Source organism: Dromiciops gliroides, chromosome 3 (assembly GCF_019393635.1).
Source record: "Dromiciops gliroides isolate mDroGli1 chromosome 3, mDroGli1.pri, whole genome shotgun sequence".
Classification (NCBI taxonomy): Eukaryota; Metazoa; Chordata; class Mammalia; order Microbiotheria; family Microbiotheriidae; genus Dromiciops; species Dromiciops gliroides.
The window spans coordinates 589,422,100-589,448,200 of NC_057863.1; the positions used below are offsets into that span (position 1 = coordinate 589,422,100).

Consider the following 26,101-nt stretch of genomic DNA (forward strand, 5'->3'; position numbering starts at 1 on the left):
ACTCTTGACACTTTAGCTGTGTGACCCTGGGCAAGTCACTTAACCCCAATTGCCTCACCAAAACAAGAAAAAAAGTGAATAGTGAAGAAACTTTTAGTTCACTTTAAAAAGTGATTTTAATTGCATAATGTTAAAACTACAAGAAGGAAGTATTTATTGATGGATTGGTTTATCTTTGTCCACCAGCTAATGGATTACTGCACTAGTAGAGAAAGTAAATCACATTGTAATGCTTAAGATGAAGGGGGAAAAAAAGGCATAAAGAAGATACAGCTAAATAAAGGCCCTCAGTTGCCTTGGTTTAAATGTTCCTCTGTTAGGAATAAAGGCTTACTGAGAGCCAAGGGGTGTGAATATCTGGAAATAGTAGAACTATGATTAAAAAGCAAAAAGCATCAGTACAACTTTTTAAAGTGTGAGAGGACATCTCACAAGTTCTTCATAGAGGGTTAGATAAAGAAATTAGTTTTATTGTGTATCCAAAGGCAACAAGAAGAAACATCATTTAATAGTAATTTTGATAATCTGTCCTTAAAATTTTCATTGTGATGATTAGCCTAAATAAACTGACCAGCACCTCTATTGCAGGGGGTGAAAAAGTGAAGAAATTCTACAACGAACTTGATGGGAATCGCCAAATCAAGACAAACTGACACTTTGACCCAGACAGTGAAAAAGATGTTGTAAAATATCATTTGGACAAAACAGAACTTTTTTAGAGCAGAAAACCTTGGAGCTCTTTCTTCTTTTCTCTTTCCATATTTTGAAAGGGTGATGGGGTGTAGTAGTATATAGTGAAGATTTTTTTGTTTCTGAGACAACACAGAATCCAGAGAATGAATGGTGGGGTCCAGGGGGCACATGTAGATTCAGAAGAGATCAACTCTCAGGAAACCAGGGGGAACAGAACAGATGTGATAATAATAGTAGTTACACACATTAATGTAGCTCTTGGTGAGGTAGCCTCAAAGTATCCAAAACATAGGTTCAAGTCCTGCCTCTGACACATATTAGCCATGTGACTAGAAGCAAATTACTTAGCCTCTTAGAGTCCCAGGTCAGTTTCAAAGACTTTAAATTACAAAGGAATCTCATCAGTGGACGGAGTTTATAAATCAGAAATTCTTTCAACTGATAAAATCATAGGTCAAGCGCCCCCCCCCAAATCAGTATTTTAATATATTTGCTGGTTGATTGGTTATTTATAAATGTGTATTCTGCCTGTGTTATCAAAGTGTGGGAATGGATAAGAAAAGTCAGTCAAATATGCATTTTCAAAGAATAAAACAATCTCTCATTTCAAAGAATTTAACATTTTATGAGAAGAAAGTGTGTTCACACACATACATACATACATACACACAGAATAAAAATCAATACAAAGTAGTTAGGGAGGGAAGGCACTAGCATTTGAATCTAGAAGAGCTTTGTGTAGAGCCAGAATTCTTACCCTGAGGTCCACAGAATTCTTAGGAATTTGTGGAGAAATTTGGGTGGAAAAAAAAAATCACATCTCACCTTTAACAAACGTAGACATAAATGTAGGCAACGAGCATTTTTCTGAGGAGGGCTTGTTGGCTTCACTGAACTACCAAAAAGGTCCATGACAAAAACAAAAAGGTTAAGAAGCTCTGGCATAGGAAGTTGTGCTTGAGCTGTATCTTGAAGGAAGAAAGGGATTCATTCTATGAGGTTGAGGAAGGAAGGAGGGAAGCAAGCATTCATTAAACACCTGCTGTGCATCAGACCCTGTGCTAAGCACTTTACCAATATTACCTCATTTCATCCTCACAACCACCCTGGGAGGTAAGTGCTGTTATTATCCCCATTTTGTGGTTAAGAGACTTGCCCCAGATCATAGTTAATAAATGGCTGAATTTGAACTGGAGTCTTCTGACTCTAGGCCCAATGTTCTATCCAGTGGAACCAACTAGCTGCCTCTAGGCAGACGTCAGGAGGCAGTGCATTCTAGGTAAGGGGACTGATCTCCTGAGACACTGCTTATTTAGAGCCATTTCCCAATACCCTTAGTTGTTAGCATCCTCACCACCAAAGCAAATTACTTTGTGTATACTTTGACTGTGATGTTTGTGTTTGATTTGCTTTGGCTTTTGCTGCTTTCATTATATATGCAGGGAGATAACTATCACCTAGGTTAAATACAGTAAAGGGATTTGGACTAAATCAGAACGCAATATTTGAGTAAGCCACTAGGTCATCCCTACTTGAATTGTTCTGTCCGTGTGTAGGCTGAGTGCAACTCTTCATTTTACCAATCTGCTAATTTGTCCTTTGGCCACCAGAGGGTGCTCAAAACCCAAACTGTTCCTCTTAATGGCTCTGACAACTTTTGGCATTCATTTTCCTGTGAAAGAAGCTTTTCCCTCTTGCACAGATTACTGCTTCTTAAGTTCCCAGTCTAGGACTAATTAATAAAAGATTAAGATATAGAGTAATTGTTACAGTTATCTTGGGTCTGCCCACATGTCTTGGAATAATAATTCACTTTCTGAGCTCTTTGTACCCAGTAGATTCACACTTAACAGCATCTATAGACATCACTTCACTTTTAATACATATGAAATTAAAATGAAAGCAAAACATCCATTATATTTCCTCATTTTTCCTTTCTCCCCCTTTTCTCACCTGCCTATTGGTAAGGAGACATTTCCTCACCTAGTCCTCTGACTTACAGAGAAGGGGGAAGTGAAAGAGTCTCCCAAAATTTCTAAGGTCGAAGGCAGAGAAGCAAAGTAGCTAGATAGGATGTGTCATGGCCTGAGGTCCCCATCAGGTTCAGAAGGAGAGCTGAATATGGCAGCTTCTCTCCTAGTAGCTAGGCTCATCCCCACATAGTACTATAGGAGTCACTTCTTCCTAACATATTGATATTCTCACAACTCAGCCTAAAAGTTCTCAAAGGGCTATAAAATATAGGCATCCTTCTTTATTATGTTCTTTGGCACAGAGGGAATAATTAGCATGACCCTAAACTCCATCCCTTTATTGTAAAAAGCTCCCCAAATCTGTTCTGCTTAGTTCTCCCCTCTGAATCACCTGGGTAATAATAGTTAACATTTATTAAGGTACACAAAGTGATATATATATATGTATATATATATAATGTCATTTGATCCTCATAACTCTGTGAGATAGATACTCTTATACCCATTTTACACATGAAGCAACTGAGGCTGAGATTAAGTGATTTAGCCAGGGTCATCAAGCTAGTAAATATCTAAAGTAGGATTTTAACTCAGGTCTTCCTGAGTCCAGGTCTAACACCCTTTCCCACTAAGCTACATAGCTGTCTACTTCTCTTTGGGAGACTAAAAAAGGCAGAGACAATAGGGCAAAGTTCCTCCAGATTACACATATACTTACTGTTTAATTATTTGCATACAAGTTTGAGGTATTGGTGAGAGACACCCTGTTGAAAAGGAGTCTTTAAGGTATCATTTTGCTCAATTAAGTTGTTTGGGGATTTTTAAAAAAATAATCAACAACAAAAAAACAAAATGGGATCTTCTGTTCCCTACATCTTTCACTTAGTTGTATAATTGTAAAGATGTGATCTTCTATGGAATATTGTTTGTAAAAGCCAGCCTATTTCTTACTAATACCAAGGATTCCCTTGACATGTGTGTAGATGATTCTTATAAAAATTTTATATGTACATATACATATGTATATATTGTATATATAAAATTTTTATAAGAATCATCTTTTACAAACAATATTCCTTATTAATGGCTAAAAAAGTCTACTGTAAAAATCGTTGCAGATTTTTTCCATTTTTTTTGTTTTCCTTCCATATTTATCCTGAAATTCCTTAAGCATAACTTTGCTTGTTGAGTCTCTTATTAGGCTTTCTTTGAGCTTATTTTTCTGCTTCTTTGAGCTTTCTAAAGTGATAATTCTCCAAACAAGTTTATGTTTTAAATTGGTGTTGCCTTTCCATCTGCCTGGCAGGTAATTCATGTTTTCTGACTAACATGCTTTTTTTTAGATGTTTTTAAAGTACTTGTTTGTTAAAAGGCATGCTTCTCTTGGGGGATGAGGTGAGTCATTGGCAAGTAAGAGTGATATATATATATATATACATATATATATATATATATATATATTTTTTTTTTTTTTAGTGAGGCAGTTGGGGTTAAGTGACTTGCCCAGGGTCACACAGCTAGTTAAGTGTTAAGTGTCTGAGGCCGAATTTGAACTCAGGTATTCCTGACTCCAGCGCCAGTGCTCTTATCCACTGCTCCACCTAGCTGCCCCATGAGTGATATTTTTTAAGTGGAAAAAGCAATCAAACATTTTTTAAACAAAAAAGTAGAATAAAGGTTATCATCATGGAAGCTTGTGATCAAAAAAGATGATGGAAGTTTATGTTGGCATCAAGTGGGAAGCTGGAGTGCTCCACTGGTATCTTCAGGATGACAGAAGAAAGTGAATAAGGCTCACTTTGGGAACACACAGTGTGGTGAACTCAGAGATAGGGCTGTACTGGAGCCATTATATCTCCTCTATAGGAAAATAAAAACTTAAAAAAATATAAATTAGATGATAAATAATTGAATTCTAGAAGTAAATATTAATAAGTATATTAATGCTAAGTCATTTTAAAAGAAAAGGAAAATGTAGTTTGGGGAAGAAGAAAATGAAAGATGCCAAAGGTTTAGAGGTAACTTATACTCAGATACCTTATATCTCTGTATCATGAATATTTTCTTCAAGAAGATATCAGATTATACTGTGACTATTTATGGAGAAAACTGGGGGACAACAGATAGATATAAAATGAAATAGATTTGCCAGCATTTTGTGAACTACCACATTTGGATTCCAACTCAGCAATACCTGTTGTGAAGCATACAAGGAAATGGGAGTGGCATTTAACAAGATTAATTTGAGAAGAGCCACTGGGATGAACTAAATATGTACAGAAGAAGGAAACAGGAAGGTTCTGGATATGGTGAACACCAAATAACTTTTTTTTTTTAATGAAATGGACTATGTCTTAAGACAAGATGTGACCAGTTATTATAATAGTAATCACTTCAGAACTTTTGTGCAGTATGGTTATTTCCTCTTTAAAACAAAATATCAAAATCAATACCAAATTAGAAGAAAGGATTAAGTCAAGAAGACATGAATGAATGCAAGTTAAACAGCTCTAACCAAAGTTATCCAAACAAGTGTTTGCCTTTGAAACTATAAACAGGTGAAAAGTAAAGACATCAGTTATTTATTACCATATTTTAAGAGAAATTTAAGATGGAGAAGGACAGAGCCAAAATGGTGGAGTAGAAGCAGGAACTCAATTGAACTTTCTCAAATTCTCCTCCAAACAACTTTAAAATGGCACCTCAAAGGGCATCTAGGTGGCACAATGGATAAAGCACTGGCCGTGGATTCAGGAGGACCTGAGTTCAAATCCAGCCTCAGACACTTGACACTAGCTGTGTGACCCTGGGCAAGTCACTTAACCCTCACTGCCCCACAAAACAAAAAAACAAAACAAAACAAAATAAAATAGCAACTCAAATCAAATCAGTTTCTGAAGCAGCACAGCTAACAAAAGGTTGGGGTGAAACAATTTTCCAGCCCAAGACAACTTAAGTCAGCAGGAAATATCTGTCACATCAAGGTGGTAGTTGGGCCTGAAACACAGCACAAGTTGTGCCTGGCAATGCCAGAAGTAGGCTTTGGAGGCAGCTGCAACAATGGCGGCAGTAACTTCAGGAGTTGTTAGTCCATACATGGTAAGGGGGGGAGTCGTCAAATAACTGGTCAGAAAGAGATTATGAGGGACCTTTTGGTGGCATTGGGTTCAAGTCCTTGTTGCATTGCCCATGTATAGTTACAGGCCACAATTCTAGGGCAAAGAGGAGCACTAGCGCTCGAGGGTAGAGGTGAACAGGGGATTGGTCACAGTTCCAGGGCCAAGAGGAACATTAGCACTTGTTGCTACAAGGGAACAAGGTCCCTTTCTGGGTAAAGACCAAAGCACAGGCCAGGAAAGCAGTGACCACATCTCTCCTTAGATCATACCATCCTGGAAGCACTGAAAACTTAACAGACCTCTCCAGAACTAGCATTGAAAACAACAGCATAGAAAACCCAGAAGCTTGGGACAGTGCCCCCTCCACCTCAGGAGCAGAGTCCAACTTTAACATAAAGTTAATAATCAAGGGCTGGGAAAATGAGCAAACAAAAACAACAACAAAAGAACCTGACCATGAAATGTTACTATGGGGGCAGCTAGGTGGTGCAGTGGATAGAGCACCATCCCTGGAGTCAGGAGTACCTGAGTTCAAATCCGGCCTCAGATACTTGACACTTACTAGCTGTGTGACCCTGAGCAAGTCACTTAACCCCAATTGCCTCACCAAAAAACAAACAAAAAAAAAGTGACTATGGTGACAGGGAAGATCAAGATTCAAATTCAGAAGACAAAGATGTCAAAGCAAGTAAAGCCTTGGGGGCAGCTAGGTGGCCCACTGGATAAAGCACTGGCCCTGGATTCAGGAGTACCTGGATTCAAATCCGGCCTCAGACACTTGACACTTACTAGCTGTGTGACCCTGGGCAAGTCACTTAACCCCCATTGCCCCACCAAAAAAAACAAAACAAAACAAAAAACAAGTAAAGCCTCAAAGAAAATATTTGAGTTGGACACAAGCCCAACAAGAATTCCTGGAAGAGCTTAAAACGGATTTTAAAAATCAAATAAGAGAGGTAGAGGGAAAATTGGGGAAAGAAATGAGAGTGATACAAGAAAATTAAGAAAAGAGAGTCAGTAGCTTGGTAAAATAGACACAAAAGATAGTGAAGAAACTAATAACTTTTTTTAAAAAAATAGAATTAAATGGTAAAGAGACAAAAAACTACTGAAGAGGAAAAACACCTTAAAAAGCAGAATTGGGGGCAGCTAGGTGGCGCAGTGGATAGAGCACCGGCCCTGGATTCAGGAGTACCTGAGTTCAAATCTGGCCTCAGACACTTAACACTTACTAGCTGTGTGACCCTGGCAAGTCACTTAACCCCAATTGCCTCACTAAAAAAAAAAAATTAAAAAAAAAAAAAGCAGAATTGGCCAAATGGAAAAGGAGGTTCAAAAAGAACTCCTTAAAGGGGGAATTAGCTAAATGGAAAAAGAAGTACAAAAGCTCACTGATGAAAATTGTTTCTTAAAAATTAGAATTGGACAAGTAGAAGGTAATAACTCCATGAGACATCAAGAAATAATAGAACAAAGTTTAAAAAATGAAAAAAATATATGTAAATATGAATCTCATCAGAAAAACAGCTTACCTTGAAAACAATTCAAGGAAAGATAATTTAAGAATTATTGAACTATCTAAAAACCATGATCAAAAAAGTCTAGAAATCATATTTCAAGAAATTATCAAGGAAAACTACCCTAATGCCCTAGAACCAGAAGGTGAAATAGAAATGGAAAGAATCCACCAATAACCCCCTGAAAAATATCCTAAAATTAAAACTCCCAGGAATATTGTAGCCAAATTTCAGAGCTCTCAGGTCAAGGGGAAAATATTTTAAGCAGCCAGAAAAAGAAGTTTAACTGATATAAAACAGGTGCCACAAAAGAGAGACCAAAAGAGGCCAGAAAACACATCACTCTAGAAATATTTAATCTCCTTGCCAAGAATAAAAACATGGTAGCCAGAGGCAACACTACTTATTTGTAGGACTTACAGGAGGATAGAAAGAGGAGACTAGAAAGCAGTATCACCTTATTAAACAGCCAAAAAAAAAAAAAAGTAGGGAACCTGCTAAAATCTTGGCTTAATAACTAAATAACCCAGACAATTCTGAGAGTATTTATGGAATAAAGACAAAAAATAAATATAACATAGAGTATATTTGCCAGAATTTTTTAGCAATAAATTTTGGTTTGTTTTTTTTTAATTCTACCTTTTCTTGCCAATATCTTCTCCCTTCTCTATCCAGTGAGCAAAACTTTCCTTATAATAAAGATTTAAAAAGAAAAGTTCCACAAAAGTGATCAACACATTGACTTAACAAACCAAGAAGCACCATGACCTCAGAAAAATAAAAATTTCATGTGACCCAAAATACCAGGAGACTGCTTTATAGTAGATAAAACAATAACAAAATTCATTTGGAGGAATAAAATGTCAAGAATTTCGGAGAAACAATTTTAAAAGTATGAATAAAAGGAACTGAGCATTACCAGATTTAACATTAAATTATAAAGTATAACCATCAAAAGTTATTTGGTGGGGGCAGCAGGGTGGTGCAGTGGATAAAGCACTGGCCCTGGATTCAGGAGGACCTGAATTCAAATCCAGCCTCAGACACTTGACACTAGCTGTGTGACTCTGAGCAAGTCACTTAATCCCCACTGCCCCCCCCCAAAAGACCCTATTTGGTGTATGTTTAAATCACATTATTTTCTCACAATTACTATAGTCATTTATTACTGTGTTTCTGTACCTAACCTATTCCATTGATCCACCACTCTATTTCTTAACCTGTAACAAATAGTTTTGATGACTGCCACTTTATAGTATAGCTTCAGATTTGGTACTACTAGCCCACCTTCCTGTGCATTTTTTTTTCATTAGTTCCCTTGATATTCTTTTTTTTTTTTTTTTTTTTTTAGTAAGGCAATTGGAGTTAAGTAACTTGCCCAGGGTCACACAGCTAGTAAGTGTTAAGTGTCTGAGGCCGGATTTTAACTCAGGTACTCCTGACTCCAGGGCTGGTGCTCTATCCACTGCGCCACCTAGCTGCTCCTCTCTTGATATTCTTGACCTTTTGTTCTTCCAGATGAATTTTGTTATTATTTTTCTAGCTCTATAAAATAGTTTTTAGGTAGTCTGATTGGTATGGCACTGGATAAGTAAATTAATTTAGGTAGGATTGTCATTTTTATTATATTGGCTCAGCCTATCCATGAGCAATTGATGGTTTTCCAGTTATTTATATCTGATTTTATTTGTGTGAAAAGTGTTTTGTAATTGTGTTCATAGCGTTCCTGGGTTTGTCTTGGCACTTTTTACCTTTCTCTGTAACAAAGCTTCTTAAACTGTGGGTCTCAACCCCATATGGGGTCATGTAACTCAATGCGTGTGGGGGGGGGGTCACAAAAAATTTGGCAACAGTAAAAGATTTCTGAACACACAACCAAAAATTAATTCAAAATCAAATGTGTAATGAATCTGAGCTGTTTTTGGCAGCATTTGCCCATGTTACATTATACAAGTTCACTTCAGCCTTTTTCCTGAACATACAACATGTGAACTTTGCACTGCACATGCTATCATACTACACAATACCAATGAATGCTGCCAAAAGTACAAGACTATTGTATGTTATGAATTGCAGTGCTTTTACTGTACATACAAAGTTTTCTGCCCTTACAGAAATTGTTTAATTATAATAGTTTAATTATGGAAAATAAAGGTTTTAATATTTTCCTACTATTATTCTTCAGGATGTAAATATCAAATTACTATATCTTTGCATTGCATAGTGTTATAATGTTTGATTTTTCACGAATTTGCTTGTCATCCTTGCGCAGGGGTCATGCTAATCTCTGTATCATTCCAATTTTAGTATATGTTCTGCTGAAGCAAGCACATGTGCTGCTGAAGTGAGCACAAGATGTTTGATTTTAATAATTGCCATTATCTCCTTTTTTTTTAACAGGAACACAAGTGTTTAATTGCAACAAGTAAAGACAAAAGCCCTTTAATAATATTTCTCCAACATCACCACTATATGTGTTTGTAAGTATGAACATCAATTTTTAAAATTAAACACAAATGTAATTTCATAAACTAAAGCTAGTATTTATTTGAGAAATTATTATAAATATTTATATTTTAGGACAAATAGATTTTTCAGTTATGGGTAAGTGGCTACATTTAGACAGAAGAGGTAAAAATACTGATGACAATGTAGCAGAATCTTTGCTACCAGGTTGTAGTACACCTAAATTGACAAGAGAAAGAAAATAAGTCAAATCATTTTTGCCATATGGAATTACTTTTTTTTTTTTTGCGGGGTAACTGGGGTTAAGTGACTTGCCCAGGGTCACACAGCTAGTAAGTGTTAAGTGTCTGAGGCCAGATTTGAACTGAGGTCCTCCTGAATCCATGGCTGGTGCTGTATCCACTGTGCCACCTACTTGCCCCATGGATTTACTTCTAATAATGATGATGATGGTGTGGGAAAACCTCTTTGCTTAATTTATAATGAAGTTTTTGCTGCAGAGAGCATAAAACCAGCCAAACGAAAACATCTTAATACTAAGCATTCAGCACATTGCAATAAACCAAAGGAATGTTTTACATGACTTTTTAAATCTTCAAATAAAGAAAAACAGTGTTTTGAGAAATTTGTTACTGTCAATGAAAAGTATTTCATTGCATCTTATTTAAAACTTCTTATTTAATTGCAAAAACTAAAAAGCCCTACAGGATAGCAAAAGATCTTGTGTTACCTGCTGCTATTAAAATGTCAGAAACAGTTCATAGGAAAAAATATGGGGATAAAATTAATAAAATTCCTTTATTAAATGATACTGTTTCCAAAGGAATTTCTGAGATTAGATTAGTAATGACCAATTCCAGCATCTTGTTATGAGGCTTAAGGGCAGCCCAAAGTTTGCAATTCAGTTAGATGAAACAGCTGATATTTCTAACACAGCATAGTTGTTATGTTATGTAAGATATGTTTATGAAGGAAACATAAGTGAGGAATTTGAAAAGGCACACAAGAGGGGAAGATATATATCTTAAAGTTGATGAATTTTTCACAAATGAAGGTTTGCAGTGGAAAATTTGCATTAGTCTGTACAAACTGCTGGAGCAATGATGCGCGAGAATGTTGGATTTGTAGCAAAAGTTAAAGCTGTTGGCAATGAATATAGCACTTTTATTCACTGCATGATCCAACAGGACACCCTCATAGCCAAAAATATATCACCAGAGTTAGATGTTGTGCTTCACAATACTATCAAAATCATTAACTTTCTTAAAAGCTGTGCCTTTAACAGTCATTTGTTTTCAAACCTTTGCAGACATGGACTTCAATTACAAAAGCTTATTACTACATGCAGAGGTGAGGTAGCTCTCAAGAGGGCAAAATGTAAACAGATTATTGAAATTAAAAGATGAAGTTGTTATATTTTTGACTGAGCAGAAATCTGATTTTGTTAATTTTTATATGGTTTTCAAAACTGTTATTTGTTTGATATTTTTGAAAAACAATGGTTTAAACATGTTTCTTTAAGGAAAAAAATGTAACATTTATGTTCAAAGATAAAATTGAAAGCTTTACTTTAAAAGTTAACATGGAAAATAGGATGGAAAATGGTTCTTTAGAAATGTTTATAGCGCCACATGATTTTATAATTGAAAATAACCTTCCCAAAGATTTAATTGTAAAAGTTATAATTGATCATCTTAAGTGCCTGAAGAGTTTATTTTTAAAAACCAGACCAAGAGAGCGGTGTCATGAAAACCCAGAGAAGAGTTTTCATTGTGGACATTTATTAAGAGCCATTTATTAAGAGCACCTACCATGTTACAAGACAAAAATGAAATAGTCCTTGCCCTCTAGGAACTTAAATTCTTTTAGTGAATGTGTAGTAGTGACAATTGTTGGGAAGAGGTTGAGAAGTATAAGGATTAAGAAAAAGTTATTAGAAGAGGCATTTCTTGTAGATGAAGAGATCCTCCAAATGTTCTTATTTGAGAATGACATCAAACTCCAGAACACTGCAAAATTTCCTGGTTAAAATAAATAAATACTCAAAAGAATTTGGCTAAGGAAAATCTATCCACAGGAAAAGTAGATGGAGAATGACTATCATCCAGTGTATATCATCCAGATATACACAGAACAGACATGCAAAAAAGAAATTAATTTGGCCCCGAATTGAACAGAAGAGCAGACTGATTTCTCTTTGGAAAACTGATAAATTATTTTAATGACCTCCAAATATCTTCTAGAAATAAAAGCTCATATTTTGTAGGCAGCTAGGTGTTGTAGTGGAAAAAGCATTGGACTTGGAGTCTGGAAGACTTAAAATTGAATTCTGCCACAGAAATTTAATAATAGCTTTGTGACTCTTCAGTTACATTACTTAGCATTGAGCAAACCACTCAATCTCTGTTTGCATCAATTTCTCATCAGCAAAATGGGTATAATAATAGCACCTACTTTACAATGTTGTGAGGCTCAAATGAAATACTATGTAAAGGGGGCAGCTAGGTGGCGCAGTGAATAGAGCACTGGCCCTGGAGTCAGGAGTACCTGAGTTCAAATCCGGCCTCAGACACTTAACACTTACTAGCTGTGTGACCCTGGGCAAGTCATTTAACCCCAATTGCCTCACCAAAAAAAAAAAAATTAATAATAATAAAAAAAGAAATACTATGTAAAGCAGCTTGTAAAGTGTATAAAGCACTGTATAAATTCAAGTATTATTTAAACCAGTATTCTATGGTTGTTGGCCGATGGCCACAGATCCTGTAATACAACAGTCTCAGAAGAACTGGGAACAAGTGTCATGTAAATATATGTGGTGAGTGTGAATAGACTTCAGCACATTACAAACAAGGAACTGAGGGGAAATCTTAGTTAATGATGTCTCAAAGAAACTTCTACATGATAGAAGCTGGGCTAGTCCCATAGCCAGAAATATAGATGGACAATCTGTGTGTTCCATAGGTAGTATTACATTGTCAGGAGATATTGAGCAAGTCCTTTACAGTGAATTAAGGGGATGATATGAACTAGGGTCTTCAAAATAGACAGGCATGGTAGCTTGTGAGTTGCACAATTAGAGGGAATGCTACCCACATTGATAAGATCACGTTTGAATATTGAGCCCTTGTGTATTTGAGCCACTAGAGGGCACTGCTTGCCACTAGCCTAATCCTCTTCAATAAAAATCAGGTATGGGGCAGTGCACCCAACAGGAAAGGTTAATTCTCAGCAAAATGCTGTCCCTAGCCCTGCCTCTCTATTTGTGGTAGCAGTGATTAGTCTCCATAACCTAGGTCAAGGGTTCTTAACCTTTTTTTGTGTCATAAACCCCTTTGGTAGTCTAGTGAAGTCTGTGGATCCCTTCTTCAGAATTAAATTTTTAAATAATTGAAAGAAATATTAGAAGTTAGTAGATCAGTCCATAAACAAACAATTATTAAGCACCTACCATGTTCCAAACACTGTGCTAAGCTTTGAGGATACAAAAAGCAGCAAAAGATAGCCCCTGTTCTCAAGGAGCTCACTATCTAATGGAGGACACAACATGCACACACATATAGACAAAGCAAGCTATATACCAGATAGATAGGAAATAACTAACAGAAGAAAGGTGCTAGAATTGGGGTTAATGAAAAATAAAGTTAGCTTAAAAAAAAGATGTAATTTTTCCCCATCCAAGTTCATGAGCCCTACCACCTCCCAAAGTCTATACATGATCAAGAATTTATATGACTTAAAAAAAAAGAATCCTATGACTCAAGTTTCTATCCACTAGGAAAACTGTCTTCCTCCCTTTGTGCTGTATATCACTGGACTACTCACAGGAGCATGGTTAATCACCCAAGCATGACTTAGCTATATAAAATGCTTTTCTCATTACCATAGAATCAAAAATAATAATGTTTAGATATACTTAAAACCACTACCATGTTGTCTATTTGCCTTGATCTTCTCCTATTTTCAGGCCACCCTTAGCAATATCTGTTGTCTTACTCCAAACCCGGGAATTCCAAGTTCATGTACTTAGTCAGCCACTTGACTAAGGGCTGCAAGCTTTCCAGTGCTGGAGTTGGCAAATAGACTCAATGCCTTCCCACTCATGACTGAATAATAATAAGTGTAGCACTTACTATGTGCCAAGCACTGTGCTAAGAGTTTTACAATTATTATCTCATTTGTTCTTCACAACAACCCTGGGAGGAAAGTGCTGTTATTATTCCCATTTTACAGATGAGGAAACTGAAGCAAACAGAGGTTCAGTGACCTCCAAGAATCACACAGCTTGTAAGTTTCTGAGACCAACTTTGAATTCAGGTCTTCCTGGCTCTAGGCCTGGCACTTTTTCCAATGGGCCACCTAAACACCACCTTTATTTTTGTACTCATGGCCTCCCAAAGAGTTAAAATAAACTCAAAGAACTCAGAAGTCAGAGCTCATTCCCAGTACTACTGCTTTTTCTACTTAATTTGTCACTGTAAATAGCCAAGAAATGAATGACTGGGTGCTTAATAAAACAACCCACTATGTGCGAGGCACTGTGCTAGGCACAGCTAATACAGATGCAAAAAAGGAAACCTGCTTCCAGAGAGTTTACATTCTATCCAGAGAAACAACATGTACATGCATAAATACATGCAAAATAAATACAGGGTAGTTAGGGAGTTTATTAACAGGGGAAATCAGGAAAGGCTTGGTTCTTTGAGCTGCATCTTGAAGGAAGAGAGGGATTATATAAGTTGGAGGTGAGAAGGGAGGACATTCCAGGTTTGAGGAACAACCAGTATGAAAGCTTGGAGATAAGAAATGGAATTCCATGAAGAAAGAACCAGTTCTTTCATGCAACTGGCTTATTGGCTGGGTTCTATAAGACTCTGATCAGTCCCCACTGCCTACTCATAGCTAAAGAAGGAATGGAATTGGGGTCAAGGCCAGACCAGACACAGAGAGAGATTTATCTGGCTGCCTGCCATTCTCCCTCTCCCATCTTGAACCACCATTCCTCGTGTTCATGACAGTGAATGCTCATGTCTTGCTTCCCATTATTTCTTTTTCTTTTCTTTTTTTTTTTAAGTGAGGCAATTGGGGTTAAGTGACTTGCCCAGGGTCACACAGCTAGTAAGTGTTAAGTGACTGAGGCCAGATTTGAACTCAGGTACTCCTGACTCCAGGGCCAGTGCTCTATCCACTGCGCCACCTAGCTGCCCCCTTCCCATTATTTCTTATCCCAAACTTCTGGCTCCTTTTGACTCTTCAGCAAACACAATTTCAGAAGTTTTATGGGCAACACTAGTCAGAAGCACAGAGGCTGATGATCTGTCAGATGAAGTATAGATATAAACCCCGTTACATGTATGTTGTTCTTTTGACTCTGCATTATTTACATAAGACTTAGCAGGTTGATCTGAATTCTCATGTTTTGTTCCCTATGGCATGCATATGACTCCTGCATGGGAGCAGTGAGAGAGAAGCCAGAATGGTGGTTTAAGCCAGATTGTGGGGAAGTTGGAGTAACAACTAAGCAAGCAAGGATTTATGAAGCTCTACCATGTTCCAGACATTGTGCTAGGCCTTGGAGATAAAGAGAAAAAAATGCAATAACCCTGCCCTCAGGGGCTTCCTTTCACATTTGTATAATACTTTAAAGTTTATAAAACATTTTTGCTGCAACAGCCCTATAATGAAGCTCAGGGAAGTTACATGAACTAGCTTGAGATCACACAGCTAATACATATCAGAGCCAAAATGCAAAACCACATTTTTCTTGCTCTTCTCACTAGACTCTGCTTCCTTGAATTCTAGGCTAAGGAATTTAGATTTTATACTCTAGGCAATAGGTAGCCATTGGAGATTCTTAAGAGACAGGTGATGAAAATAACTTTTCAGAAAAGTGGTTGTTAGAATGAGCAGAATAGATTCAATTTGGGGAGAGACTTAGAGGCAGGAAACCAGTTAGGATACTGTATTGATATTCCACGTATTTGGTAATTGATCTTAGAATAGGGTAACAGCAGCAGGAATGGAAAGTAGATAAAATTAAGTTTTATCAATGTTACTTGGAAGGGAACAGAACTATAATTTGGGTTATTAGTTAATAATTTTGAGTTATTAGTTTGGAAAACAGCTAGCTTAAGTGAGGGGTGTTTACTAGTGGTTTGAACAAGAGTCAGCAAAGTAAAATGAGTGTCTACAAAGTTGCCTCCCAGACCGTGGATCAGTAATCCATACACAAGGGTTCTAGTAGGGGTCCCACTCTTTTATTAGTTGTGCTCCTAGCTCTTACATGACCTTCAGCAAATGACATCCCGTCTTACCTCAGTTTTTTTCACCTGTATAATAAGAAAGTTAGGTTAAATTGTCACCAAGGTCAATTCCAATTCTTTCATTCTATAATTCTCTTAGCGATAGAGAATAGCATTATGAAATGTCTTTGAAGAGCAAAAGGCACTATACATGCACAGTTTTGTTTTGTTTTTAAACTCCCTGTGGTCCTTACCCAGGAGGTAGATAAGGTTTATTTAGATTATCAAAGTATATTCTACAGTAGACAGCTACTGGTCCTGATTTAGTCACTCCAGGGTTTGGTCTTATGTAATATGTCAAATACTGGAAGCAGCAGCTAGACTATGTCAAATTAACATTCATTTTGTTCTTCCACTGAAAATACCCAGAAATTCTGTCTAGTAACTTGTTACTTCTTCCATAGACACACAGGTACAGTGGTATCTGCTAGGAGGGTAGCTTGGAACAGCTGCTCCGGGGTATTATGCCTGTGTAAGCTTACCAGGTGGTCCACGATAGGAGAACCTCCTTTGACTATGAGCTCCATGCATGCATGCATACATACATACATATGTATATATAGTTTATAGGTAATTAAACTAATGTGTGTAACATACTTTGCAAATCCCAATGTATTATATAAATCCTAACAATTAGCGATGACCCTAAACACTTCAAGAACTGTTCCATTCTCCTCAGTCTGGATTGCTTTCACCCTCTCTGAACATCTGCAGTAGTTTAATGATTCAGAGACACTGGCCTAGATGAGGTCTATAACCTAGTGAGTGAGATTGATACATCTATGAGAGAATGGAAGATTCTGAGGCCATTGACAGCTATTAATTAAACAAATGGATGAGCCTACCCCTTCTGACCAGGCTATTGGCTAATGTAAATCATTTATCTTGATAGAGCCATTCAAAAATTGTTTCTTAGACACACTAGGAAACCTAAGGGGTAGGAGGATAATAAGCATAATTAGAGCAATTAGGTGTGGAATAACAGGATCAAGGGTTCATCCAACCCTTTCTCTCCACTTCCCCAAGCTTTTTGGTTCAAAGTAGTCCTCAAGGACAAAGACTAGAATTAAAGGACTAGAGGATTTTATATCTGACCATAAATAATAAAGTACAGTGGATTATAGAATTTACTTTCCAGAGAGATGAGAGTATTACATATTCAGTCTGGTTCAATAGACTTTTTTTAACAAGAAATTTCAGATTTTTCCTATATTAAAGAAGGATAGAACCTATGAGATCTTCCATGCTTGACCCTGAGAGATTCTGGGGGACATAAGAAAGGCCTTCTGCTAGCACCTAGGGTAAGAGGAGCTGGTAATGCTAAATATGGAAGCAGAGGGAACTAGCAGACAAATGGGAAAATCCTAAAATGAAAGACTGTTCTGGTACTTCAAACAATCTACTTTCTATTCTAGTTATCAATCAATCAATCAATCAATCAACATTTATTAAGTGCCTCCTGTGTACTAGGTGCTGTGCTCAATGCAGAGGGTAACAATTAAGGAGCAAAAGACAGGCCCTGCCTTGAAGGAGCTTCCACTCTAATGGGGGAGACAAGATGCAAATTAACATAGACAGGAGCAACTAGGTGGCACAGTGGATAAAGCACTGGCCCTAGATTCAGGAGGACCTGAGTTCAAATCTAGCCTCAGGCACTTGACACTAGCTGTGTGACCCTGGGCAAGTCACTTAACCCTGCTAAACAAACAAATAAATGAAATTAATATAGACAAAGCAAGCTATATAAAAATAAATAGGAAATAATTAACTGAAGAAAGGAACTCGAATTAAGAGGGGTTGGATTCCTGTGTAAGGTAAGATTTTAATTGGGAATTAAAAGAAGCAAGGGAGGTCAGTTGTCAGAGGAGAAAAGGAAGAACATTCCAAGCATGAGGGACAGCCAGAGAAAATGCTCAGAGCCAAGAGTGTCTTGTTCGTGTTCTGTATGCTTTTGGTAGCCTTTCAAGACAAAACATCTTTAGGGCAGAAGTATTATGCTATACTTTTTGTGGATGCCCTCCGTACCCATCAAAAAGCCTGGCAAACAGTAGGTGCTTAATAAATGTTTTGTGAATATTACTTGGGATTTATGTCTTTTTTAAAAATCAGTCTTTCTCTTTTAACTGTAGCTTTAAGAACATAAGTTGACTGCCTCCAAATTCTCCTTATCTCCTAAAGGAGATGTCTCTTCATGTCTCTTCATCATGAACCAATACTGTCAAAGCCTTCTCTTGACTATCACAAAAACCATTAGAGTTAATTAAGACAGTGCTATTTACAGATGAAACCAACACAGGCATTAAAGATACAGAATCTAGCCCTGAGAAGATTTCTTTCCACACTCAGCTCTCACTTTGGTCCAGCACTGCTAGAGCTTATTCAGGCCCCCTAAAAGTTCATTTTTGTATTGCCAGCCACTTAATGGAGGGTCCTTCTCTCACCCTGGTGATATTCGATATACTCTGAACTATACTACTTGGTCATCTCATCAGCTCCCATGGATTTAATTACCATCTCCCCAACCTCTCTTTTGACCTCCTGTCTCCCATCTCCTATTGCCTTTCAAACATCTAGAACAGGATGTCCAGCATGCACCTTCTTCGAACACTCTCCCACTCTGAACTTCTATATTACACTAGAGGACACCACCATCCTACCAGTCCTTCAGTCTCCCAACCTTGGGGTCATCTTTGACTTCTCACTATCTCTTACCCCCTCATATCCAATCTGTTGTCAGGGCCTATTGATTTTACCTTTACAATATCTTTCAAATATGCCCCCTTCTCTGAAACTCACACCACTCAGGTGCAGGTCTTCATCACCTGGATAATTGCAATAGCCCGCTGGACAGTATGCCTACTTCAAATCTCTCCCAAAATCCTACCTTCTACAGGAAGCCTTTCCCAAACCCTCTTAATTCTAGTGCCTTCCTTCTCTTATATCCTATTTATATACTGTATATATGTATGTGTGTGTGTATATATGTATATATATATGTATATATATGTGTGTGTGTGTGTATAGATATATATATATATGTGTGTGTGTGTGTGTGTGTTTGCTTGTTGCCTCCCCCATTTAATTATGAGATCCTTTAGGAAAAGGAAAAGGACTGTCTTTTGACTATTTTTCTATCTTCAGCACATAATATAGCACCTGGCACATAGTAGGCACTTTAATAGATGTTTGTTGATTAACTATTAATTTTCATATGGCCTGTTGGGCAGAAGTGCTTACTTAATAAGTGTGGTGGTTGGTCTCTGTGGCTACTAGAAAAGGATATTTGAGGGACAGCCCACTGTCCCTCAATTTTTCCTCTCCCTATAGGCTTGATGTCAAAGGGTATGTGAAATTGTGGCTCTACCTAATAGAAGGTTACCTTTGAGCCCCCATTCTTTTAGGAAATCCCATATCCTTTCTTGAACTTGCTGCATTTCAGTAAGCACTGGTCACATGACCATAACAAAAAAAAAAACAGCATTAGCTCTTTACAGAAGTAAACACATATGTCTGGATATTGCAAACAGCACTTATTCTTTGTATAGTATCAATATTATACATAGTAACTAGTACTCAGTGCATAATAAAACATCTAAGTGACTGCAAGTATACCATTTTCTCAAACCTTGGAAGTCCTATAAACAATATGGAAGCTGCTTCATCCAAGGAATTCTAAAAAAAAGTAATATGTTTGTTTTGTCCACCTCTGCTGTTCCCCTTCAAGCAAAAGAGTACCCAGTCGGGGCCTAATTCACCAGATAGAGTCAGAAACTCTGAAGGAATGAAGGACCTAGGTTTGATGACATTAATAATGGACTTGGAATTTAGGTAAATTTGGGATCTCCATTGAGCCTATGGCATGAAACTTGGGTCCTGGGTACAAAGCACAATGCTTGGTGCTTAAAAAAGAAAGAAACACAATCCCTGCCCTAGAGGTTACAGTATAAGCATAGTAAGGAGAAAGGACACTAACACAGATAATTATAAAACACAGTAAGTCCATCCATTACAGAGTTGCAAAACAAAGTGCAATATGAGTTCTGAGGACACAGGCTGTTACTGACCAGAGAGATTAAGGAAAGCTTTTATGGAAGAGCTATCATTTGAATTGGACTTTAAAAGATAGGTCGGAATTCAATAGAGAATGCAATAGCACAAGTATGGAGGTGAGAGGGCATATGGCAGTTAAAAGGTTAAGGGATAGAATGTTCAAGGCTGGTGACCTGTTCCTCCCTTTGATCCTGTCCCATGTATCTTAATGTTGAGGACTTTCACATCCTACCTGGGCCCAGATTTGGCTGAAGCCCTTCCTGGAAGTAATTCTTACTCCCAAATAGATTCTAGGTTGGCCAAATAAGGGAGCTACACTCCTAAGGATATTAGGATTACAGCTGGAAGAGCCTTTAGATACCTCAGCTAGATTTAATCCATAGCTCCTTTTGACAACTTTTTTTTTCTGTATTCCCAATAATCCCTTATTAAACATCACCTGAGGACCACCCTGCCATCAAATTATAGCCCAGATTTGGCTCTTCCCCTGGTTCAGTAATGGTTCAACTCAACCTGCTCTCCTATCTTCTTCCAGCAATAGATAGTGAGAGCTAATTCAGAGCTGCTAGGCTTTATAGTTCAGTAAAATGTAATTGAGCAGATTGAGAGAAACAGAAGAATTGAAGGTGCTAGAGAAAGCATCTTTGAAGAAGGGCACCATGAGGCAGTCTGGTGCAATCAGAAGGCCCAATCAATAAATATTTAGTGAGTTTCTCCTCTGTGCCAGGCACTGTGCTAAGCACCAGTGATACAAAATGAGGTAAAAGGCAGCCTCTGCCCTTAAGGTTGCTGATACACATGGTGAAGTGAAAGAGAAGGAATAACTGAAGGGGTAAATACAGTGGAGTACAGGAGAAATAGAAGGGAAGGGAGTCACAAATTAGAAGCCACAAAGGTAATTGACATAATGACTGCTGGGTGAACATGAGCATCTTCCATTTTAAGAAGAGTGAAGAGCTGAGAGCAAGATCACATTATTGTGGGCCATGAATGTTGAAATCACTATAGATGGAGAGAAGAATGATAAGTGATAAGGGACTTTCAGTGATCTGGACATCTGCTAGAACCCCTTTCTGCCCAAAGCAGAACAGTTCATAATTTTTTTTTTTACTTTCCTTAATAATTTCATCTTTCAAAAGGTAAAGAAACCAGCCAGGGGGAGGTATCAAAGGATTGGAAAAAGGCAAATGTCCTGATTTCCAAAAAAGGGAAGGGAATAGACTTTGAGAGAGGCTAATGACCTTGACTTCAGTTCCTAAGAAGATTCTAGGTTTTTTTCTCCCATTTTTATTGATAACTTTTGTTTTTATACCATCTTGATTTTTGCCCCTCCCCTTCCCAGAGAGCCATCCTTTGTTATAATGAATAAAAAAGAAGAAAAAATTAAATCAGCAAAACTTACACATCAACCAAATATGATAATATATCAGGCAATCAGTAAACATAAATTAAGTGCCTACTATGTGCTCAGCACTGCAAAGTGCTGGGGATACAAATGCAAGAGAGAGAGGGAAAAGACAATTCCTGACCTCAAAGAACTTACAGTCTGTTGTGATCAGACAACACAAAAATGGTGGAGAAGACAGTCAGAGAAGTCCCAAACTAGTGCAGTCTGGGAGAAATGAATTGATGTGTCTGAACTGAGCTATCTCCTTATGTTAGTTTGGAGTTCATGACCCCACCCTCCAATCAGAGAGGCCAAGGGTAGTGATAAGTTGTAGCAGCAAGGCTGATGAGAACTTACAGAATGACAATATTATCCCGAAAATGAGCTTCCTGGGGTCTGGCAGAGAAGTCAGTCAGAGAAGTCCTAAGGTAGCACATCCAGGAGAGAAATGAGAAGTGATTCTACAGTCATTATAACTACAGTGTTCCATCTCAGTACTTTTTGTTCTTTTCATTTACATTTTTGTTGTTATTGTGTATAGTGTTCTCCTGATTGTGTTTATTTCATTCTAAATTATTATTTCTTATGGAACAGTGGTATCCTGTTGCATTCTTATACCAGTTTGTTTAGCCATTCCCCAGTTGATAGGCAGCTACTTTGTTTCCAGTTCTTTCCTAATGTCAAAAATTCAGCTTGTAAATATTTTTAAGTAGATGAGAGACCTTTCTATCATTGACCTTCTTGAAGTATATGCCTAGCAATGAATGAATGATTTAATAATGAACAAATAAGCATTTATTAAGCCCTTTTATGTGCCATGTACTGTGCTAAGCATAAGGGCTACAAATATAAGCAAGCAAGGAAGTCTCTGCTTCAAGGAGTTCATGTTCTAATAAGGGAAAGACAACACATACAGGAAACTGTTGGTCCACAAGTGTTTTGAAGAGTGAAGTCAGAGGGAATGGGTGACTGAAGGAATACGGCAGTTGACTGAGATGTCCTTGGCAGGAATGGTAGTATTGATTTGATCACTGTTCTCTGAATTAGAGTTGAAAAGTAGGAGAAGAGGGGGCAGCTAGGTGGCACAGTGGATAGAGCACTGGCCCTGGAATCAGGAGTACCTGAGTTCAAATCTGGGCTCAGACACTTGACACTTACTAGCTGTGTGACCCTTGGTAAGTCACTTAACCCCAATTGCCTCACCAAAAAAAAAAAAAAGAAAAGTAGGAGAAGAGGGGAGGGAAAGTAAAAAGCATGGAAATGGCAGACCAATTCACAGTTCTGCCAACAAGGTATTAGTATGCCTGTATTTCCACACACCCTTTAATGCTCACTATTGCCATCTTTTATCATCTTGGACATTCCAGGTGTGAAATAAAATCTCAGAGTTGTTTTGATTTGCATTACAGCTATCTTTTCCATATCTTCACCTTTCCCCATCATAGTTTTGATACATTGCAGGTCAGCATAAGAAATTAAATGGGGGCGGGGTAGAGGCAGCTAGGTGGCATAGTAGATAGAGCACCAACCCTGGAGTCAAGAGGACCTGAGTTCAAATCCAACCTCAGACACTTGACACTTACTAGCTGTGTGACCCTGTGCAAGTCACTTAACCCCAACTGCCTCACCAAAAAAAAAAGAAAGAAAGAAAGAAAGAAAGAAAGAAAGAAAGAAAGAAAGAAAGAAAGAAAGAAAGAAAGAAAGAAAGAAAGGAAGGAAGGAAGGAAGGAAGGAAGAAATTAAATGGGAATTTTGGGGGAGTTTTACAAAAGCCACAGACAACACATAAAGGCCAGCAGATGACACAGAAAATGTTTAGAAACTCAGAAATGTGTAATACACACACATATATATAGTATTATATGATACCAACCCAGCTTTTACAATAAGTACTATAAATAGCCCATAAAAGAAAAAGAAGAAATTCAGACTTCAGAGGAAGGGAGGGCCAAAAAATTTCATGCAGATTTTCCAGATCGTGGGGGCACCATGCCCCTAACCTCTGGATGTGTTTTTTTGTGAGGCATTTGGGGTTAAGTAACTTGCCCAGGGTCACACAGCTAGTAAGTGTCAAGTGTCTGAGGCTGGATTTGAACTCAGGTCCTCCTAAATCCAAGGCCTGTGCTTTATCTACTGCACCACCTAGCTGCCCCCAGTCATCCTTAATCTTAATGATTATCTCTAGTTTATCCTAATCGCAGTTTGTTAGTCCATAGCTGTTTAAATGTTTTCTCCCCCATTATATTGTGACTCTCTTAAGAGCAGGGACTGTTTGGGGTTTGGGGCCTTTCTTTGTATCTCCAGCACTAAGCACAGTGTCTGGCATATAATCTGGTCCTTAATAATTATTGCTGACTGGACTTTTATCAGTGACTTAGATAAAAGCCCGGGTGGCATACTTATCAAATCAGCATATGACACAAAACTAGGTGGGAGGAGGAATAGTTGGAGCTCGGATGGATGTTATTGATATGCTAGAACATTGGGATGGATGTACTAATATTAAATCCAATAAGCATTAATATAAATTGGTGTTAAATGTTATCAAACTCAAATAGAAACAGGGGCCACTAAAATGTCCAGAAAGATCCCTGCAGGCCACATAATGACTTAGTCTTTAAATGTAATATTTTCTATGGTTTATTGTGTTTTCATTTATTTTAAATATTTCCCAATTATATTTTAATCTGGCTCCAGAGGCATTCAGGGGTGTTATGGGCTCCACAACTCTGACATGAACACCTCTGGCCTGCAGAACTAGGGAAGTGGTCGTTCTACTGTACTGTGCTCTGATCAGACCATACCAACAGTATCGTGTCCATTTTGGGGTGACACATTTTGTAAGACATGGATAAGCTAAAGAGTACCCAGAAGAGCACTTTCATGATGGCAAAGGTCCTAAAGATCATACCAGGTTGAAATCGATTGAATGAATTGAAAATGTTCAGGTACAGAAGATTTTAGAGGAAACATGATTGTTTTCTTGGAGTATTTGAAAAGAAGGAATTAGATTTGTTTTTTCTTGGCCCTTCATGAAGTCATAAGCCTTCAAGTTGTTTGTTGTTTTCCAGTTCAGTATTTAACTACATACTACTCGAAAAGATCTAGTCTTTAGGCCTATTCTGTTTCAGAAATTTATGAATGGGCTTATCATTTGTTCCTAGCTATCACAGCGGGAAATCCTTTATTCTAGAGCTAGATTATGTTTCCAGGACTTGAGGTTCTTTAGCCCGTTGAGTATTCTTAGGGATCAGTTTTCTCTAAAGCATATTATATATTTGCTGTTTTATTTCTACAGTAGCCTAGGACAGTACCTAAGGGATTCCATGTCTAATATTACAGATAGACCTAGGAAGGAATGAGGTACCCATAGCTAGTAACTGGCTTTGTTGGACAGTCTAAGGCTCTCTTATGTTGCCCAATTTATTTTTTTTTTAAGATTTTTGATATCTTGTTTTTATAACACCTAATTTCTCCCAGAATCCTTCCCTCTCACCCATCACAGAAAGCCACAGGGCTCTTATATCAAAGAATTTCTTTAAAAGGAGGAAGGGGCCTTTCCCCAGCTTGTCTCATGGACCCAAGAAAGACCTGAAGCGCATCACTGCCCCCAAGCACTGGATGCTGGACAAGCTGACCAGCATGTTTGCTCCCAGACCATCCACAGGCCCCCACAAGCTGAGAGAGTACCTCCCACTCAACATCTTCCTCTGCAAACATCTCAAGTATGCCCTGACAGGGTCAGATGAGGTTAGGAAGATATGCATGCAGCAGTTTGTTAAGATTGATGGCAAGGTCCACACGGATACAACCTACCCTCTGGTTCGTGAATGTCATCAGCATTGAGAAGACTGGTGAGCATTTCCATCTGGTTTATGACACCAAGTGCCGCTTTACTATTCATTGCATCATAGCAGAGGAGGCAAAGTGTGGAAGATCTTTGTGGGCCTCAAGGCCATTCCCCATCTGGTGACCTACAATGCGTGCACCATCTGCTATCCAGATCTGCTCATCAAAGTGAACAATACCATTCAGATTGATCTGGAGACAGGCAAGAGCACAAATTTCATCAGGTTTGATCTGTGTATGGTAGGTAACTGGTAGAGCTAACTTGGATTGAATTAGTGTGATCACCAACAGGAAGAGAGACATTCAGGATCCTCTGATGTGGTCCATGTGAAGGATGGCTCTGGGAACAGCTTTGCCACCAGACTTTTCAACATTGCCATTATTAGCAAAGGTAATAAGGATTTCTTTTTCCAGAGGCAAGGGCATCTGCCTCACCATTAACAAGAGACAAGCAGGTTGGCAGCCAATTGGTGCACTGGGTGAATATTGGCATGTTACCATGTTTTCCCTGGCCAAATAAAGTCATTACAAATGAAAGGGGGGAAAAAAGGAGGGAGAAAAAGAAGAAATGCATAAAAAAGTCTGATGTTATATGGAATATTCCTCATCCACGGACCCCTAATTCTGCAAAGGAGTACGGAGAGATGTCTTCTCATGTCTGGTAGCCAGGGGGGAATGTGGTCACAAACTTGTTCTTTCTGATTTCACAACATTCAGTTTTGATTGTTTTGTGGTTCTTTTCACT

General features: G+C 37.9%; 1 non-coding gene and 1 pseudogene across 1 annotated transcript; one reads left to right on the plus strand and one right to left on the minus strand.

The window, feature by feature from the left end:
- The first annotated feature begins 5,726 nt into the window (after positions 1 to 5,726).
- LOC122748118 lies at positions 5,727 to 25,876 on the plus strand (annotated as a pseudogene).
- Positions 9,530 to 9,633, minus strand: LOC122752209. Its single transcript, XR_006355999.1, has one exon. It is a non-coding gene; the product is annotated as a U6 spliceosomal RNA (small nuclear RNA).
- Positions 25,877 to 26,101: the final 225 nt, after the last annotated feature.